Source organism: Lepidochelys kempii, unplaced genomic scaffold (assembly GCF_965140285.1).
Source record: "Lepidochelys kempii isolate rLepKem1 unplaced genomic scaffold, rLepKem1.hap1 scaffold_96, whole genome shotgun sequence".
Classification (NCBI taxonomy): domain Eukaryota; kingdom Metazoa; phylum Chordata; order Testudines; family Cheloniidae; genus Lepidochelys; species Lepidochelys kempii.
Genome location: NW_027621940.1, coordinates 127548 through 147303, shown reverse-complemented (window position 1 = coordinate 147303; position 19756 = coordinate 127548).

Below are 19756 nucleotides of genomic sequence, written 5' to 3'. Positions count from 1 at the left end.
CGTCCCCCTTTTCTCGTCCGGTCCCCGAAGGCCTTGGGTTCGTGGAGGTGGCCTTGGCTGGGTTGATCTCACTCCCGCCGTTAAAGCCAGTGCCTGGGATCGGTGCTGGCAGGGGCAGGGTGTACCGGCCGGTGTCTGCAGGAGTTTTGGGCGCAGAGGGATGCGACAAAGTGGGAATTGAGCTCCTATTTCTACGATGCCATGGAGTGCCTCAGTTTCCCTCTGTGCTTTGCAAGGCTGTGCAGGGCCGCACCTCCATCCATCCCCGACACACCTGTGATGAAGTGGAAGCGTTCTTAATGTTTCCTCTGAATAGTGTGGGGTGCCTCAGTTTCCCCTATGCAGTTCTTAAGTATCTAGGTGGTGGGATAAGGGTGTATGATCCTTGCAGAGCCCGAGAGGGCAGGTGTGTGCAGGGGTCTGGACACAGAAAATGGCTGACACCCTGTTTCCTGGCCACTGATGGCCTGGGCCCTTCCCCCCTGCAAGGTGAGAGCTAAAGGGTTGGAGAACAAAGGAATCAGGAGCCCTCCTGGCCCGGGAAAGGCGAGCTGTGCGTCCTGCAGACAGGCTGCTCCCAGAGAGGAGACTTCCCCAGAGTCCTGCCTGGCTTCGTAGGGAGCAGGTCCAGAGCATAGCCCGGGGACTCCCTGACAACACCCATCCTTCCGTCCGTCCATTCTCCTACACGTCCACCCTTCCCCCCACATACCCATCCATCCATTCCCCTACGAGACTGTCTGTCCATCTATCCATCTGCCTTCACGCCTGTCCATCCATTCCCCTACACAGCTGTCAAGGTTCCTTCCCCACTCTGAACTCTAGGGTACAGATGTGGGGACCTGCATGAAAACCTCCTAAGCTTACTTTCAGCAGCTTAGGTTAAAACTTCCCCAAGGTACAAATTAATTTTACGCGTTGCCCTTGGATTTCCACTGCCACCACTAAACTTTATCTGGGTTTACTGGGGAACGTAGTTTGGACACGTCTTTCCCCCAAAATCCTCCCAACCCTTGCACTCCACTTCCTGGGGAAGGTTTGGTAAAAATCCTCACCAATTTGCATAGGTGACCACAGACCCAAACCCTTGGATCTTAGAATGATGAAAAAGCATTCAGTTTTCTTACAAGAAAACTTTTAATAGAAGTAAAGGAATCACCTCTGGAAAATCAGGATGGTAGATACCCGACAAGGTAATTAGATTCAAAACATAGAGAATCCCTCTAGGCAAAACCTTAACTTACAAAAAAGACACACAGACAAGAATAGTCATTCGATTCAGCACAGCTCTTTTCTCAGACATTTAAAGAAATCATAAACTAACACATAGCTAGCTAGATTACTTACTAAAAGTTCAAGGACTCCATTCCTGTTCTGTCCCCAGCAAAAGCAGCATACAGAGAGACCCAGACCCTTTGTTTTTCTCCCTCCTCCCAGCTTTGGAAAGTATTTTGTCTCCTCATTGGTCATTTTGGTCAGGTGCCAGCGAGGTTACCTTTAGCTTCTTAACCCTTTACAGGTGAGAGAATTTTTCCTCTGGTTGGGAGGGATTTTAAAGGGGTTTACCCTTCCCTTTATATTTATGACAAAGGCCAATGTCATATTGGGCTGCATTAGTTGGAGTGATGCCAGAAGATCGAGGGAAGTGATTATTCCCCTCTATTCGGCATTGGTGAGGCCACTTCTGGAGTACTGGGTCCAGTTTTGGGCCCCACACTTCAAGAAGGATGTGGATAAATTGGAGAGAGTCCAGCGAAGGGCAACAAAAATGATTAGGGGACTGGAACACATGAGTTATGAGGAGAGGCTGAGGGAGCTGGGATTGTTTAGCCTGCAGAAGAGAAGAATGAGGGGGGATTTGATAGCTGCTTTCAACTACCTGAAAGGGGGTTCCAAAGAGGATGGCTCTAGACTGTTCTCAATGGTAGCAGATGACAGAACGAGGAGTAATGGTCTCAAGTTGCAGTGGGGGAGGTTTAGATTGGATATTAGGAAAAACTTTTTCACTAAGAGGGTGGTGAAACACTGGAATGCGTTACCTAGGGAGGTGGTAGAATCTCCTTCCTTAGAGGTTTTTAAGGTCAGGCTTGACAAAGCCCTGGCTGGGATGATTTAACTGGGAATTGGTCCTGCTTCGAGCAGGGGGTTGGACTAGATGACCTTCTGGGGTCCCTTCCAACCCTGATATTCTATGATTCTATGACTCAGACCCGCGGAGTAGAGAGTCCCCGACCATCACCACCCGCCAAGCTTAGGTTAAAACTTCCCCAAGGTACAAATTAATTTTACCCTTTGCCCTTGGATTTCCACTGCCGCCACCAAACTTTATCTGTGTTTACTGGGGAACGTAGCTTGGACACATCTTTCCCCCCAAATCTTCCAAACACTTGCACCCCACTTCCTGGGGAAGGTTTGGTAAAAATCCTCACCAATTTGTATAGGTGATCACAGACCCAAACCCTTGGATCTTAGAACGATGAAAAAGCATTCAGTTTTCTTACAAGAAGACTTTTAATAGAAGTAAAGGAATCACCTCTGTAGAATCAGGATGGTAGATACCTTACAGAGTAATTACATTCAAAACATAGAGATTCCCTCTAGGCAAAACCTTAAGTTCCAAAAAAGACACACAGACAGGAATAGTCATTATATTAATCACAATTCTTTTCTCAGCCAATTAAAGAAATCGTAATCTATATATATACATATACCTAGCTAGATTACTTACAAAAAGTACGACGACTCCATTCCTTTTCTATCCCCGGCAAAAGCAGCATATAGACAGACCCAGACTCTTTGTTTTTCTCCCTCCTCCCAGCTTTTGAAAGTATCTTGTCTCCTCATTGGTCGTTTTGGTCAGGTGCCAGCGAGGTTACCGTTAGCTTCTTAACCCTTTACAGGCGAGAGGAATTTTCCTCTGGCCAGGAGAGATTGGCCACTTTGTCAGAAGCTCCTGAGATGTGTTGGATGTCGAAATCAAAATCTTGGAGAGCTAAACTCCACCGAAGAAGTGTTTTGTTATTTCCCGTAGCAGTATGAAGCCACTGTAGTGCAGCATGGTCGGTTTGCAGGTGGAAACGCCGTCCCCAAACGTATGGGCGTAGCTTTTCCAGGACGTAGACAATGGCGAAACATTCTTTTTCACTGACTGACCAGTTGTTTTCCCTCTCAGACAGTTTTTTGCTGAGAAACACTACAGGGTGGAATTCTTGATCAGGTCCTTTCTGTATTAAAACTGCTCCCACACCACGCTCGGACGCATCTGTGGTTACGAGGAACGGTTTGTCAAAGTCTGGGGCCCTTAGTACAGGGTCAGACATGAGTGTCGCTTTAAGCTGGTTAAAGGCCTCCTGACACTTTTTGGTCCACTGAACAGCATTTGGCGGTTTCTTTTTGGTTAGGTCTCTCAGTGGGGCGGCGATTTGGTACAAATCGTCTGTAATAGCCAGCCAAGCCTAAGAAGGATTGAACCTGTTTCTTTGACTTTGGGACAGGCCATTTTAGGATCGCATCCACTTTGTCTTGTAGGGCGCTGACAATTCCTTGACCCACCTGGTGTCCAAGGTAAGTCACACTGTTTAGGCCTATTTGACACTTCTTAACCTTAACAGTTAGTCCTTCCTCCCTTATGCGCTCAAGGACTTTTTGTAGATGTTCCAGGTGTTCTGCCCAGGAATCTGAAAATATGGCCACATCGTCAAGGTAGGCGACTGCATATTCTCCTAATCCCGCAAGGAGACCATCTACAAGTCTTTGGAAGGTGGCGGGTGCATTCCGCAGCCCGAAAGGGAGGACGTTAAATTCATACAGCCCGAGATGTGTGATGAAGGCTGAACTTTCCTTGGTGGATTCATCTAGCGGTACCTGCCAGTACCCCTTGGTTAAGTCCAAGGTAGAGATGAATTGGGCCCGCCCTAGTTTCTCTAATAGTTCATCTGTGCGTGGCATTGGATAGTTTTCTGGGTGAGTTACAGCATTCAGCTTATGGTAGTCCACACAAAAACGTATCTTCCCATCTGGTTTGGGAACTAGAACCTCTGGAGATGCCCTTGCACTCTGTAACATATCCTGGATCTCCTGGTCTATAGCAGTTTTAGCTTGAGGACACACCCGGTAAGGTTGGACTTTAATTGGGTGAGCATTACCTGTGTCAATGGAGTGGTATGCCCGTTCAGTCAGTCCTGTGGTGGATGAGAACATCGGCGCATAGCTTGTGCACAGCTCCTTGGTCTGCTATCACTGCATACGCCCAAGGGTCATGGAGAGGTTCACCTCTTCCACACCACCAACAGTTTTCCCTTCGTAATAGACACCTTCAGGCCACTCAGCGTCGTCTCCTCCCTGGGCTGGAAACTGACAAACCTTTAATACTCTGGAAAAAAAGGGCTTTAAAGAATTAATATGGTACACCTTAGGCTTTTGGTTGGAGGTGGGGAATGCTATGAGGTAATTAACAGCTCCCAGGAGCTCCTGGACCATGAATGGCCCTTCCCACGATGCTTCCATTTTATGGGCCTGGAGCGCCTTTAAGACCATGACCTGGTCCCCTACTTCGAAGGAACGCTCTCTGGCATGTTTATCATACCAGGCTTTTTGCTCTTTTTGAGCATCCTGTAAGTTTTCTTTAGCAAGGGCTAAAGAGGTTCGGAGGGTGTTTTGTAGGTTCGTTACAAAGTCCAGAATGCTAGTTCCTGGGGAAGGTGTAAGTCCCTCCCATTGCTGCTTCACCAACTGTAATGGCCCCTTAACCTCACGGCCATATACAAGTTCAAATGGGGAAAACCCTAAACTGGGATGTGGTACAGCTCTGTAGGCAAAGAGCAACTGCTGCAACACTAGGTCCCGATCGTTGGAGTGCTCATTTACGAATTTACAGATCATGGCCCCCAAAGTCCCATTAAACTTCTCCACCATGTCGTTTGTTTGATGGTGGTAAGGAGTGGCAACCAAATGATTTACCCCATGAGCTTCCAAGAGGTTTTCCATAGTTCCTGCCAGGAAATTAGTCCCTGCACCTGTGAGGATGTCGGAGGGCCAACCTACCCTGGCAAAAATGTCTGCTAGTGCCTGGCACACACTTTTAGCCCTGGGGTTGCTTAGAGCTCCTGCTTCCGGCCATCGGGTGGCAAAATCCATGAAAGTCAGTCTGTACTGCTTCCCTCTGGGTGTCTTTTTCAGAAAAGGACCCAGAATATCCACAGCTACTCACTGAAATGGAACTTCAATGATGGGGAGTGGTTGGAGAAGGGCTTTCACCTGGTCTTGGGGTTTTCCCACTCTTTGGCATCCTTCACAAGACCGGACATAGGTAGAAACATCCTTGCCCATTCCCTCCCAGTGGAATGCCCCCCAAAAACGGTCTTTGGTCCTGTTCAGCCCAGCCTGGCCACTAGGGTGATCGTGGGCTAAGCTCAAGAGCTTGGCCCGGTATTTAGTTGGAACTACCAACTGTCTCTGAGGATGCCAGTCTTCCTGGTGTCCACCAGAAAGAGTTTCTTTGTATAAAAATCATCTTTCTATAACAAACCTGGATCGAATAGAAGAGCTGAGAGGCGGTGGGTTGCTCCGTGCCGCCGTCCAAACTCTCTGGAGGCTTTCATCCTCTTCCTGTTCAGTCTGGAACTGTTCCCTTGATTCTGAAGACATCAGTTCCTCATTGGATTGTGGACCTATGCTTGGTCCTTCTGGAAGCAATGTAGGGGGGGGGCTATATCCGTTGACTGTGAACCGCTCTCCGCTGGGACACTATGTTGGGGTTCAGGCTCTGGCTGAGCCTCTTGTGTAGGGTTATGGGCTGCTGCTAGTTCAGGTTCGGTGGGGCCCTCTGGTGCTGAGGTTGCAAGTACTGGATTCAGTGCTGGCAATGGGTCTGGTGCTGGTTGTTCCTCTGGTTCCGGTTCTGGGACTGGTTCCGTCTGGGTCTCTGGGACTGGATCCACTAGTGCTGTTGTAGACATTGGCCTGGGGTCCAGGTCCATCACCTCTGACCGGGTCCTGAGAGAAGTTTCCGGAACAGAGCTAGGCCTCACAGCTTGTTTAGCCTGGCTGCGGGTGACCATTCCCACCCTCTTGGCCCGCTTCACATGATTGACCAAGTCTTCCCCCAACAGCATGGGGATGGGATAATCATCATCGACTGCAAAAGTCCAAGTTCCTGACCAGCCCCAGTACTGGACAGGCAATTTGGCTGTAGGCAAATGGAAAGAGTGGGACTTGAAGGGTTGAATCGTCACTTGGATCTCTGGGTTGATTAAATTGCGGTCCACTAAGGAAGCATGGATAGCTGACACTTGTGCTCCGGTGTCCCTCCACGCGGTGACCTTCTTCCCACCCACACGCACAGTTTCCCTCCACTCCAAGGGTATCTGGGAGGTATCTGGGCCTGCGGATCTTTGGTGTGATTCCGGTGCAATGAACTGTAATCTGTTGGGGTTCTTGGGGCAGTTGGCCTTTACTTGCCCCAGCCCGTTACATTTAAAACATCGTCCAGCTGACGGGTCACTGGGGCGAGGTGGGTTGCTGGAGAACGGGGTGGTGGGACGATAAGGTGTCTGGAGGGTTCTTTGGGAGGTAGGTGGGGCCTTGGGTGACCCCCGGTAATAGGGTGTGGTCTGGGGTTGTCCCTTCTGGTCTCTGCTCCAACTGCGACAAGTTTTCTTCTTCTCTGCCACCTGCACCCATCTGGCTCCGATCTCTCCTGCCTCGATTACAGTTTTGGGCTTCCCATCTAGGATGTATCTTTCTATTTCCTCAGGAACACCCTCTAAGAATTGTTCCATTTGCATTAGGAAGGGCAAATTTACTGGAGATTCAACACTTGCTCCTGATATCCAGGCATCCCAGTGATTTACAATGTGGTAGGCATGTCAGGTAAATGACACGTCTGGTTTCCACCTTAGGGCTCTGAAGCTCCGACGAGAATGCTTGGGTGTTATCCCCATTCTGACTCTCACCTTGGATTTAAACAGTTCATACTTGTTCATGTGTTCTTTAGCCATTTCAGCCGCCACCTCAGCTAATTGTCCACTGAGCTGCGGCCTCAGCTCTACCATGTATTGGTCTGTAGGGATGCTGCACCCAAGGCAGGCCCTTTTGAAGTTTTCTAAGAAGGCCTCGGTATCATCGCCTGCCTTGTAGGTGGGGAACTTTCTGGGATGGGAAGTGGTACCTGGAGAAGGATTGCTAGGGTTTGTTGGTATATTCTGCTGAGTCTTTACCTGCTCCATCTCCAGTTCATGCTTCCTCTCTTTCTCCTTCTCCTCCTCCACATGCTTCCTTGCCTCCATTTCCCTCCTGTGGGCAGCCTCCTGTACCTCCTTCTCCAGCCGCATGAGTTCTATCTGTCTTTCATGTTCCTTATGTTTTTCCTCAGCCTGAAATCTGGCTACTTCCAGCTTTTGTTGAGCCGTGGATTCTGTCATCCTAACCTCTCTGTTTTTAACTAACTTTACACCGGAGGTTTGGAAATAAACAAACAAAACTTGGCTGTAAAATTTTGCTGTGCTGGAATAGGATACCTATTCTCTGTTAGTGATTGTCAGCCTACAGAAAAAGACAATTCCCTTTGTCTCTGCTCTGGCCCCAAATCAAAGCAAAAAACCTCCAACTACTTAGAAACCTGCTTATCAGCAGCCCCAAAGGAAAAAAAAATTCGTGTTCAAATCTGTGCTCCTTCTAAAAAAAAAAAAAATCAGAATCCTAAAAAAAAAAACCCCTGCCACTTTTGTCTCCAGGGAAATGGGTAGAACACCCCCCCCCCTCCCATTTAGTTGTAGGGGGAAACAAAACCTCAGGTTTTCGAAGACTGTGCATTTCCCTGCAGGAGATTAACTACTCTGCCTCCAGGCAAAGAAAACCTGCAATTCACAAAGATAATCCCCTTTTGTCTCAGCTCTGTCCCCAAAGCAGAGAAAAAACTTGTTGCTTTCAGTTGGACCTCCTTTCCAGCAGCCCCAAACGAAAAAAAATATTTCCTTTTTAAAATCCGTTTTTCTGGTTCAAAAAAATCTCAAATTGATCTCAAAATGATTTCAGGTTAATCCCACCACTCTGCCACCATGTCAAGGTTCCTTCCCACTCTGAACTCTAGGGTACAGATGTGGGGACCTGCATGAAAACCTCCTAAGCTTACTTTCATCAGTTTCGGTGAAAACTTCCCCAAGGTACAAATTAATTTTGTCCTTTGCCCCTAGATTTCTACTGCCACCACCAAACTTTAACTGGGTTTACTGGGAAAGGTAGTTTGGACACGCCTTTCCCCCCAAATCCTCCCAACCCTTGCACCCCACTTCCTGGGGAAGGTTTGGTACAAATCCTCACCAATTTGCATAGGTGACCACAGACCCAAACCCTTGGATCTTAGAACAATGAAAAAGCATTGAGTTTCCTTACAAGAAGACTTTTAATAGAAGTAGAAAAGAATCACCTCTGTAAAATCAGGATGGCAAATACCTTACAGGGGAATTAGATTCAAAACAGAGAGAATCCCTCGAGGCAAAACCTTAAGTTACAAAAAGACACACAGACAGGAATATCCATTCTGTTCAGCACAGCTATTTTCTCAGCCATTTAAAGAAATCATAATCTAGCACATACCTAGCTAGATTACTTACTAAATTCTAAGAGTCCATTCCTGTTCTGTCCCCAGCAAAAGCATCACACAGACAGACACAGACCCTTTGTTTTTCTCCCTCCTCCCAGCTTTTGAAAGCATCTTATCTCCTCATTGGTCATTTTGGTCATGTGCCAGCGAGGTTACCTTTAGCTTCTTAACCCTTTACAGGTGAGAGGATTTTTCCTCTGGAGAGGAGGGATTATAAAGGAGTTTACCCTTCCCTTTCTATTTATGACAACAGGTGAAAGTGTTTTGCCACTGGCCATGGGGTATTTTATAGCACCGGGGACACAAAGGTGGATCCTCTTCCCTTTATATTTATGACAGGTCCTTTCTTATGTTATTATAAAAATACATAAGTGTTATGGCCACATTGTGACTGACAAATAGCTTCCTTTCTCAGTTCCCCCGTGTAATTATAAAATAACTCCACTGGGATATAAATATTGCTCTTACAGTTCAGTGGATAGTACATAGAGCTGCACAAACAAGTCATTGTGTCAGGAAATTTTAGCTCGTACTGACTTCACTAGTGCTTTATATCTGGCCTGTTGTAAAATGAGGCAAACATCAAGATAAGCTGATGTACCCCCTGGAAGACCTGTGTGTACCCCTGGAGTACAAGGACCCCTGGCTGAGAACCACAGATCTCCACTAACGCACAAGGGAATTGGCCTCAAGACACATCGCATCACCTGATCAGCCAAAGTCACATGCAGGGCTGTGAAATCTCCCATCTCCGGGTCCACCAGGATGTCATGGGGCAGCCCCAGCCGATCGCCCAGGGGGCAGGTATTTGCCATCCTGCCGGATAAAACCACAGCCAGATGCTTCCTCGCTGTTCCCCTGCCTGTCAGCGCTGAGATTCGTGCCAGGACTCCTGGCTTCATTCCCCGGGTTTGAAAGGGAATGGGGGTGCAACAGGTGGGGGCTGGGAGCCAGGACTTCTGGGCTCATTCCCCAGCTGTAGAAGCGGGCTGGGGTGTAGTGAGTTTGAGCAGAGATGGCTGCAAATCAGTACTCCCGAGTTCTGTCCGTGGCTGTGAAAGAGGAGTGGGATCTCGTGGGTTAGAGTGGGCTGGGAGTCAGGAGTGAGGAGTTCTCAGCTGTCTTCTTGGTTCTAACCCTGAATTGAACACATCTTTTTTCTACCTCAGTTTCCATATTTCTTTGATAGGGATAATATAACTTTGCAACCATCTAGGGACATAGAAGGGCAGGGGAAGGTGTTCTGAGGTTTAATTGATGTTTCCACATGAAAGCTCTAAAAAAACCAAAGTGGAAAAATCTCTTTCTTTCTTTCTTTCTTTCTTTCTTTCTTTCTTTCTTTCTTTCTTTCTTTCTTAAAACTACCTTACGCTCACGTAATGAATTAAAGGCCCCCACGCTCTGGAGAGGAAAGAGTTGATGCTCCTGGGATCGCTGGCTGGAGACGAACAGCTATCAATCCAAAGGCTTAACAAGCATTAATCGTATTCTGAAGAAGAGAATTGGCAGGATCAGCGATGAAAAGTGGGCTGAAGTCGAGTGTGGCTGAGCTGACGTAACTCTGAGAGGCAGAGGCCTGGAGCAGAGAGTGACGGCGGGGTGTGTGTGTGTGTGTGTGAAAGGTTCACTGCAAAGCCAGGCAGAAAATCCTCTTCGGAGCAGCCGAAGTCTTGTTTTTCTGTCTACACAGACGTGTGGGGTTTGTTCGCAGGCACAAGCTGCACCCCAGATAGCCACGTCAGCAGCTGAAAATGTATTCTAGCCACAGACACTCAGGCAGAAAACAGACTTGTCTGCGGTTTTGAGTAAGATACAAATGACCAGCTAGCAAGATGCCTTTCCCCATCCGGAGAGTTAAATGGAACTGGGCAGAACTGCTGCAAAAGCAGGTGGAATTTCTCCAAGATCTGCTTGCCCACACGTTCAGTGAGGAGGCATTGGTGGTAACAACTCCCACAGTTGGTTGGTGGTGGTATTTCGCCCACAGGCACTGCCTGGGGAGGGTTGGGGAGCCGCGGTTTGTACTGAGAAGGGATTTTTCCAACCTCCAGGGAGCGCTCTGCAATGCGAGGTGTGTGCGTCCAGAGAGCAATCGTGCTCCGGCCCCCTGCAGCCCTGCGCCCCCTCGGAAGGGACCTGCGTCACCGTCGTGGCAGAGATGAGGCTGGGTGAGTGAAAGAAGATTTCTACTTAGTGTAGACACCATTGTCCACCTGAAGCCAGGGGTCGAACCCAGGAGTCCTGGCTCCCAGCCCCTCCCCCTACTCTAACCAATAGTCTCCGCTCCTCTCCAGGAGCAGGGACTGCTCAGTCTGGAAAGGTAATGTCATAGACGAGGGATGGGATGAGATGGGGATTTGCATTGGGTGGCTGTGGGGCCTGGATCAGACAGAAGAGAGGATTTTATCAGGGGTGGGGAGATGAGATTAGTTGGGGGTGGGGTGGATGGAACAAAAGGGGAGGATGGAGCACCTGGGGGTCCATTGGGGAGCTCAGAGGTGATCATAGAATATCAGGGTTGGAAGGGACCCCAGAAGGTCATCTAGTCCAACCCCCTGCTCGAAGCAGGACCAATTCCCAGTGAAATCATCCCAGCCAGGGCTTTGTCAAGCCTGACCTTAAAAACCTCTAAGGAAGGAGATTCTACCACCTCCCTAGGTAACGCATTCCAGTGTTTCACCACCCTCTTAGTGAAAAAGTTTTTCCTAATATCCAATCTAAACCTCCCCCACTGCAACTTGAGACCATTACTCCTCGTTCTGTCATCTGCTACCATTGAGAACAGTCTAGAGCCATCCTCTTTGGAACCCCCTTTCAGGTAGTTGAAAGCAGCTATCAAATCCCCCCTCATTCTTCTCTTCTGCAGGCTAAACAATCCCAGCTCCCTCAGCCTCTCCTCATAACTCATGTGTTCCAGTCCCCTAATCATTTTTGTTGCCCTTCGCTGGACTCTCTCCAATTTATCCACATCCTTCTTGAAGTGTGGGGCCCAAAACTGGACACAGTACTCCAGATGAGGCCTCACCAATGTCGAATAGAGGGGAACGATCATGTCCCTCGATCTGCTCGCTATGCCCCTACTTATACATCCCGAAATGCCATTGGCCTTCTTGGCAACAAGGGCACACTGCTGACTCATCTCCAGCATCTCATCCACTGTAACCCCTAGGTCCTTTTCCGCAGAACTGCTGCCTAGCCATTCGGTCCCTAGTCTGTAGCTGTGTATTGGGTTCTTCCGTCCTAAGTGCAGGACCCTGCACTTATCCTTATTGAACCTCATCAGATTTCTTTTGGCCCAATCCTCCAATTTGTCTAGGTCCTTCTGTATCCTATCCCTCCCCTCCAGCGTATCTACCACTCCTCCCAGTTTAGTATCATCCGCAAATTTGCTGAGAGTGCAATCCACACCATCCTCCAGATCATTTATGAAGATATTGAACAAAACTGGCCCCAGGACCGACCTTTGGGGTACTCCACTTGATACCGGCTGCCAAGTAGATGTGGAGCCATTGATCACTACCCGTTGAGCCCGACAATCTAGCCAGCTTTCTACCTACCTTGTAGTGCATTCATCCAGCCCATACTTCCTTAACTTGCTGACAAGAATACTGTGGGAGACCGTGTCAAAAGTTTTGCTAAAGTCAAGAAACAATACATCCACTGCTTTCCCTTCATCCACAGAACCAGTAATCTCATCATAAAAGGCGATTAGATTAGTCAGGCATGACCTTCCCTTGGTGAATCCATGCTGGCTGTTCCTGATCACTTTCCTCTCATGCAAGTGCTTCAGGATTGATTCTTTGAGGACCTGCTCCATGATTTTTCCAGGGACTGAGGTGAGGCTGACTGGCCTGTAGTTCCCAGGATCCTCCTTCTTCCCTTTTTTAAAGATGGGCACTACATTAGCCTTTTTCCAGTCATCCGGGACTTCCCCCGTTCGCCACGAGTTTTCAAAGATAATGGCCAATGGCTCTGCAATCACAGCCGCCAATTCCTTCAGCACTCTCGGATGCAACTCGTCCGGCCCCATGGACTTGTAGAAGGCCAGCTTTTCTGAATAGTCCCTAACCACCTCTATCTCTACAGAGGGATGGCAATCTCTTCCCCATTTTGTGATGCCCAGCGCAGCAGTCTGGGAGCTGACCTTGTTAGTGAAAACAGAGGCAAAAAAAGCATTGGCTTTTTCCACATCCTCTGTCACTAGGTTGCCTCCCTCATTCAGTAAGGGGCCCACACATTCCTTGGCTTTCTTCTTGTTGCCAACATACCTGAAGAAACCCTTCTTGTTACTCTTGACATCTCTGGCTAGCTGCAGCTCCAGGTGCGATCTGGCCCTCCTGATTTCATTCCTACATGCCCGAGCAATATTTTTATACTCTTCCCTGGTCATATGTCCAACCTTCCACTTCTTGTGAGCTTCTTTTTTATGTTTAAGATCCGCTAGGATTTCACCATTAAGCCAAGCTGGTTGCCTGCCATATTTACTATTCTTTCGACTCATGGGGATGATTTGTCCCTGTAACCTCAACAGGGATTCCTTGAAATACAGCCAGCTCTCCTGGACTCCTTTCCCATTCAAGTTCGTCCCCCAGGGGATCCTGGCCATCCGTTCCCTGAGGGAGTCGAAGTCTGCTTTCCTGAAGTCTAGGGTCCGTATCCTGCTGCTTACCTTTCTTCCCTGCATCAGGATCCTGAACTCAACCTACTCATGGTCACTGCCTCCCAGATTCCCATCCACTTTTGCTTCCCCCACTAATTCTACCCGGTTTGTGAGGAGCAGGTCAAGAAATGCACCCCCCCTAGTTGGCTCCTCTAGCACTTGCGCCAGGAAATTGTCCCCTACGCTTTCCAAAAACTTCCTGGATTGTCTATGCACCGCTGTATTGCTCTCCCAGCAGATATCAGGAAAATTAAAGTCACCCATGAGAATAGCATGTTGCCTCAATATAAATCCATGGGACGCCCACAACTTGAACACTGTGTGTGGATGTGGTCGCCCCTCTCAGAAAAGAGATATTGGAATTGGAAAAATCTTCAGAAAAGCCCAACCAAAATGATGAGGGGGATGGAACGGCTGCCATATGAAGAGAGATTAATAAGAGTGGGACTTTTCAACCTGGAAAAGAGACGGCTAAGGGGGATATGACTTAGGTCTAGAGAAGGCTGAAGGGTGTGGAGGAAGGAAATAAGAAAGTGTTATTTACTCCTCCTAATATAAGAACGAGGGGTCACCACAGGCTGCACGTTTAAAACAAACCAAAGGAAGTACTGCTTCACACAGTGCACAGTCAATCTGTGGAACTCATTGCCGGGGGATGTTGTGAAGGTGAAGATGATAACAGGGTTCAAACAGGAACTAGAGAAGTTCCTGGAGGACAGGTCCATCTGTGGCTATAGCCAGGATGGGCAGAGAAGGTGGCCCTAGCCTCTGTTTGCCAGAAGCTGGGAATGGGCGACAGGGGATGGATCACTGGATGATTCCCTGTTCTGTTCCTTCCCTCTGGGGCACCTGGCATTGGCCAGAGGATACTGGGCTAGATGGACCTTTGGTGTGACCCAGGGGGGCCGTTCCTCTGTTATGTTCTCACGTTGTTCCAGCCCCCTGCTCTGAGCACTAGACCCCACTCTGCCTGCAGAGCCGGGTGCAGTCCTGCTGGGAGGGGAGTGTGTGAGAAACCACATGGGGGATGGGGGAGGGGGGTTGTGGGAGCCCCTGATTACGTCTCTCTCCCCCCGTCCAGGTGGCATCACCGTGACGAAGATTGTGGCTGGATGTGGCTCCCCTGGCACCTGCGTGAAGAGAGTGGGGGTGAAGAAATACGCTCAGGGCGTGGTGGAGGTGCTGAGCCAGGCTGACTGCTCCCCAGCTCCCAGGGCCGGTGGAGGCATCAGGGAGCCCTGAGCCCCAGCCTGGCGTCCTTCCCTTGTGCTGTGTGCCGGGCTGCAGTGAACCTCCCTTCAGCAGCCACCGGCTGCTCCTTCTCTTTGGGGGAGATTGCGGGTTAATTTTGTGCATTGGCTGAATGAAGCAAGTTGTGAGGAAAGCACCCCCCTTGCTCCTTGTCCCCTGAGCGCCCCCTACCGGGCCCCACCCCGCCCCTATCTGTGCACAAGTGATGTTGACAGGAAGAGAACCCGGGAGTCCTGACTCCCAGTACCCCACCCTGTAACCCACCAGACCCCACTCCCTTCTGAAAGCCAGGGATAGAGCCCAGGAGTCCTGGCTCCCAAGCCCCCTGCTCTAACCACTGGACCCCTCTCCCCTTGCAGGGCCAGGGAATGGAACCCAGGAGTCCTGCCTAGGCCCCCTCCCCCAAGGCAAGGCCCATGGCTGGGGGAAAGGCACCGGCTGGTTGAGCTCCCCTGGGGAAGGAGGGCTGTGGGAAGGAGAGGCCGTGGCTCACCCAGCTGTCCAGGCGGGCGGGAAAGCCCTGGAGGGGAGAAATGTCCTTCTAGGTTGATTTTGCAGGGCTCAGTTCGTCCCGCTCTCTGGAGCGGCTCCACTGGGAGTGCCGGGCTCAGGGATGGTGTCAGGAAACAGGGCAGATCCCCCCAACCGGTGGTGCTCTGTGAGCAGATTTCACCCAGCGTGAACTCCTGGATTGCTGCCCCCGGAGTCACAGCCAGTCCCCTCAGTTACTCTCAGAGAAGCCGGATTTTGTGAGGAAAGTTCACTTCCACCCCAAACTAGCCCACCCAGGTTGTCCCCTGCCCCAGGAGACCAGTCTCTTACCCCAGGGCCACGGGACCCCAGTTCCTACACCAAAGGCAACGCTGGCAGCCAGGTCTGTAGGAATCTCGCTAAAGATTCGTGAGCTAAGGAAAGGGAATGAGGGTCACAAGGGGTTAAAGCAGGTAAAATTCATGCCCGGGTGAGTCGCAGTCTGTAATTCCAAACGGTGGCGGTGAAGGAAGAAACTGCCATTTTCCAAAGTCTTTTCAGGTGCCCCCAGACCGTCTCCGGGGATCCCTGCTTTGCATCTGGTTCTGGTCCCTGTAAGAGTCCAGCCAGCCCAGCGAGGCAGGATCCTTCCCTGAATCCATCCTTACAGCTTCTTCTCCCAGAGAACAAGCTGGCAGGGCCCCCACCCACGTGGGCTTTGCCTTCGATGAGGGAGGGAGGAACGCGGCAGTCAGCACACACGATGGCTCCTGCCTTTGGACTCAGCACTTTCCTGGTGCTAAAGTTCCTCCTTAGCATCCCTCCACCGTCTCTGCTGGGTCAGTGAGTCCCAGGGCTGTGCTCAGGGTGAATGGTTGTTACTCCATGAAAACAGCAGACGGGAAAGGGAAAACCATACCACGGCCCATTGGTTTTCATGAAATTGAAACTCCAAACACACTGTTCTACCTTCGCCATGCCTTTGATCTAGGCCAGGGGCTCTCGACCTTTCCAGACCGCTGTACCCCTTGTGGCAGTCTGATGTGTCTTGCATAGCCCAAGTTTCCCCTCACTTAAAGCTACTTGCTTCCAAAACCAGACATGGGGTCTAAATTAGCTGTTCCCAGTCAAGAAAGAGATCTTGGAGTCACAGTGGATAGTTCACAGTACGCAGTGCATGTCAAAAAAGAGAACAGAATGTTGGGAATCATTAAGAAAGGGAGAGATAATGAGACAGTAAATGTCATATTGCCCCTATATAAATCCATGCTACTCCCATTCTTGAAAACTGTGTGGAGATGTGGTCACCCCAGCGTATAAAAGAGATATCGGAATTGGAAAATCATAGAATCATAGAATATCAGGATTGGAAGGGACCCCAGAAGGTCATCTAGTCCAACCCCCTTCTTGAAGCAGGACCAATTCCCAGTTAAATCATCCCAGCCAGGGCTTTGTCAAGCCTGACCTTAAAAACCTCTAAGGAAGGAGATTCTACCACCTCCCTAGGTAACGCATTCCAGTGTTTCACCACCCTCTTAGTGAAAAAGTTTTTCCTAATATCCAATCTAAACCTCCCCCACTGCAACTTGAGACCATTACTCCTCGTTCTGTCATCTGCTACCATTGAGAACAGTCTAGAGCCATCCTCTTTGGAACCCCCTTTCAGGTAGTTGAAAGCAGCTGTCAAATTCCCCCTCATTCTTCTCTTCTGCAGGCTAAACAATCCCAGCTCCCTCAGCCTCTCCTCATAAGTCATGTGTTCCAGACCCCAAATCATTTTTGTTGCCCTTCGCTGGACTCTCTCCAATTTATCCACATCCTTCTTGAAGTGTGGGGCCCAAAACTGGACACAGTACTCCAGATGAGACCTCACCAATGTCAAATAGAGGGGAACGATCACGTCCCTCGATCTGCTCGCTATGCCCCTACTTATACATCCCAAAATGCCATTGGCCTTCTTGGCAACAAGGGCACACTGCTGACTCATATCCAGCTTCTCGTCCACTGTCACCCCTAGGTCCTTTTCCGCAGAACTGCTGCCTAGCCATTCGGTCCGTAGTCTGTAGCTGTGCATTGGGTTCTTCCGTCCTAAGTGCAGGACCCTGCACTTATCCTTATTGAACCTCATCAGATTTCTTTTGGCCCAATCCTCCAATTTGTCTAGGTCCCTCTGTATCCTATCCCTCCCCTCCAGCGTATCTACCACTCCTCCCAGTTTGGTATCATCCGCAAATTTGCTGAGAGTGCAAACCACACCATCCTCCAGATCATTTATGAAGATATTGAACAAAACCGGCCCCAGGACCGACCCCTGGGGCACTCCACTTGACACCGGCTGCCAACTAGACATGGAGCCATTGATCACTACCCGTTGAGCCCGACAATCTAGCCAGCTTTCTACCCACCTTATAGTGCATTCATCCAGCCCATACTTCCTTAACTTGCTGACAAGAATACTGTGGAAGACGGTGTCAAAAGCTTTGCTAAAGTCAAGAAACAATACATCCACTGCTTTCCCTTCATCCACAGGCCCCATGCTGAGCCCCGGCCTGGCATCCTCCCCTGCTGCTGTGTGCCGGGCTGCAGTGCACCTCCCTTCAGTAGCCACGGGCTGCTGCTTCTCTTTGGGGGAGATTGCGGGTTAATTTTGTGCATTGGCTGAATAAAGCGAGTTGTGGGGAAAGTACCCCCCTAGCTCCTTGTCCCCTGACCGTCCCGTACCGGCCCTCCCCTACCCCTATCTGTGCACAAGTGATGCTGGCAGGAAGAGAACCCGGGAGTCCTGACTCCCAGTACCACACCCTGTAACCCACCAGACCATACTCCCTTCTGAAAGCCAGGGATAGAGCCCAGGAGTCCTGGCTCCCAAGCCCCCTGCTCTAACCACTGGACCCCTCTCCCCTTGCAGGGCCAGGGAATGGAACCCAGGAGTCCTGCCTGGACCCCCTCCCGTCAGGCAAGGCCCATGGCTGGGGGAAAGGCACCGGCTGGTTGAGCTCCCCTGGGGAAGGAGGGCTGTGGGAAGGAGAGGCCGTGGCTCACCCAGCTGTCCAGGAGGGCGGGAACACCCTGCAGGGGAGAAATGTCCTTCTAGGTTGATTTTGCAGGGCTCAGTTCGTCCCGCTCTCTGGAGCGGCTCCACTGGGAGTGCCGGGCTCAGGGAAGGTGTCAGGAAACAGGGCAGATCCCTCCAACCGGTGGTGCTCTGTGAGCAGATTTCACCCAGCGTGAACTCCTGGATCGCTGCCCCCGTCTGACCCCGGAGTCACAGCCAGTCCCCTCAGATACTCTCAGACAAGCCGGACTTTGTGAGGAAAGGTCACGTACACCCCAAACCAGCCCACCCAGGTTGTCCCCTGCCCCAGGAGACCGGTCACTTACCCCAGAGCCCCGGGACCCCAGATCCTCCACCAAAGGCAACGCTGGCAGCCAGGTCTGTAGGAATCTCGTGAAAGGTTCGTGAGCTAAGGAAAGGGAATGAGGGTCACAAGGGGTTAAAGCAGGTAAAATTCATGCCCAGGTGAGTCGCAGTCTGTAATTCCAAACGGTGGCGGTGAAGGAAGAAACTGCCATTTTCCAAAGTCTTTTCAGGTGCCCCCAGACGGTCTCCAGGGATCCCAGCTTTGCATCCGGTTCCGGTCCCTGTAAGAGTCCAGCCAGCCCAGCGAGGCAGGGTTACCTCAATCCATCCTTACAGCTTCTTCTCCCAGAGAACAAGCTGGGAGGGCCCCCACCCACGTGGGCTTTGCCTTCAATGGGGTGAGGGAGGAAAGCGGTGGTCTGCACACGCGATGCCCCTGCTTTTGTGGTCAGCACTTTTCTGCTGCTAAAGCTCTTCGTTAGCATCCCTACGGCATTGTCAAGGTTCCTTCCCCACTCTGAACTCTAGGGTACAGATGTGGGGACCTGCATGAAAACCTCCTAAGCTTACTTTTACCAGCTTAGGTTAAAACTTCCCCAAAGTACAAGCTATTTTACCCTTTCCCTTGGATTTCCACTGCCACCACCAAACTTGATCTGGGTTTCTGAGAAAACGTAGTTTGGAAACGTCTTTCCCCCCAAAATCCTCCCAACTCTTGCACCCCACTTCCTGGGGAAGGTTTGGTACAAATCCTCACCAATTTGCATAGGTGACCACAGACCCAAACCCTTCGATCTTAGAACAAAGAAAAAGCATTGAGTTTCCTTACAAGAAGACTTTAAATAGAAGTAGAAAAGAATCACCTCTGTAAAATCGGGATGGCAAATACCTTACAGGGGAATTAGATTCAAAACAGAGAGAATTCCTCTAGGCAAAACCTTAAGTTACAAAAAGACACACAGACAGGAAGATCCATTCTATTCAGCACAGCTATTTTCTCAGTCATTTAAAGAAATCATAATCTAAGACATACGTACCTAGATTACTTACTAACTTCTAAGAGTCCATTCCTGTTCTGTCCCCGGCAAAAGCATCACACAGACAAACACAGATCCTTTGTTTTTATCCCTCCTCCCAGCTTTTGAAAGCATCTTATCTCCTCATTGGTCATTTTGTCAGGTGCCAGCGAGGTTACCTTTAGCTTCTTAACCCTTTACAGGTGAGAGGATATTTCCTCTGGACAGGAGGGATTATAAAGGGGTTTACACTTCCCTTTATATTTATGACAACAGGTGAAAGTGTTTTGCCACTGGCCATGAGGGATTTTAGAGCTCCAGGGACAGAAAGGTGGTTCCCCTTCCCTTTATATTTATGACAGGTCCTTTCTTATTTTATTCTAAAAATATATAAA